At 44.6% G+C, this 1,488-nt stretch overlaps 1 non-coding gene across 1 annotated transcript; it reads right to left on the bottom strand.

Annotated features, from left to right (window-relative positions):
- Positions 1-275: 275 nt before the first annotated feature.
- Positions 276-389, bottom strand: LOC140274286 (U5 spliceosomal RNA). Its single transcript, XR_011908254.1, has one exon. It is a non-coding gene; the product is annotated as a U5 spliceosomal RNA (small nuclear RNA).
- Between the last annotated feature and the right edge of the window lie 1,099 nt (positions 390-1,488).

Below are 1,488 nucleotides of genomic sequence, written 5' to 3'. Positions count from 1 at the left end.
CACACTTGCGGCAGAACTTGGGCTGCCCCTGGTAGTGGATGTAACCTCGGTTTTCAAGGTGGCCAGAGTGTCGCCCACCCGCTGCACTGAGCACTCTTCAGCCCTTTTAAATGGTATAACTTTGCACTCCCGCACGCTCCAGCAAGCACCATTCAAGCAACAACTTTGCACTCCAGCTTCGAACATCGGCACAGTCGCAACAAGTAAGGCGACTCTACTCAGAGAAGTCACTCTGCACAGTAACAAGATTTCTTTTGCACAGACAGAAAGGGCTTCACCCGCAAAGGTAAAGCCTGCCAAAAATAGAAACAACTCATTAGTGCTGCTCTCCACAGAAATCTTTAGTAAAAGGCGAAAGACTTGTACGTTATGAAGAGAAACCAGAGTACGATTATCCGTCACTGCGGGAGCAGGGCATCAGGCTTGTTGGCATAGCCACCTTCCCCATGGTGAGCTTTGCTTGGTTGAGACACTTGCTCCCCCCCCCCTTGCTCCTCGGCTGACCAAGTAGGAACAATCGGGCCCTATTCGATGGCTGCCATGTCTTTTACTCTGTGCAAAAGACAAGGCAGCAACAAAAACACCACGAGAATCCCGTATTGAGGCTTTGTTCTGACCGCTCATTCGGGGTCGCATTTCTTTCAAGCAATTCTCCTGGTTAGCCCACACTCGGCTCGCTCCCATAGCCGTGTTAAAGTCTACTTCGCATTCACTCTCTTTTCCCATCAGACTCTTGGGATTTTATCTATAAAATGAATTCCTTCACTCAAACTATGTGAAAACTGCTTTGTCCTTAATATTTACCATGTCTAGAAAGATTTAAACAAAAAAAACAACGTGTACTTTGCAGTAAAAGAAAGAGCAAATCTAAAGTTTCAGGAATCCGAGAATAAGCTTACTTTCATGAGTTCTTCACGATTTCGGATTTTGCTATAAAATGAATTCCTTCACTCAAACTAAATTAAAACTGCTAAACCGCTAATCTGTTATATGTAAGGCAGATGTCAAATTCACCGAAATAGGATCAAAGGGTATTCGGCCAATCGAGCTGTAGCAACTTCGGTAAAAGAGTATAAGTTGAAGAGTTTGTGAATAAAGGTGTGCGCACACATAGTGTGCTGTACGAAAATAGGCAGGGAGCAATGCCGGCTGGGGTATATGTTCTTGTATGTTGTCTGACTGTTTGATTTGAATGTGTTGTGTAAGTGTCCTGTTGAATGTTACATGTTTGGGCTTTGACACGCTTCACTGTGGTTGTTAACTGTGTGGTGTGTCCTGAAATGTTATATGTTTGGGCTGTGTGACATGCTTAATGCTTGTCAGTAGCTACCCACTTATTCATATACTATCAAAGTATGTCCGGACTTCTTATGTTGTCAGTTCCCATCAAAAGCGGAAGCGGAGGTCTTCGGATGCAAGTGGGTGTGAATATCCCACCATACAAGTATGGTGGAGAGGAAGCTGTGAATGGCCGACCATAGTAAAAGG

Source organism: Leuresthes tenuis, unplaced genomic scaffold (assembly GCF_036924035.1).
Source record: "Leuresthes tenuis unplaced genomic scaffold, fLeuTen1.0.hap1 SCAF_17, whole genome shotgun sequence".
NCBI classification, from domain to species: domain Eukaryota; kingdom Metazoa; phylum Chordata; class Actinopteri; order Atheriniformes; family Atherinopsidae; genus Leuresthes; species Leuresthes tenuis.
This window is presented reverse-complemented; position numbering and strand designations above follow the sequence as displayed.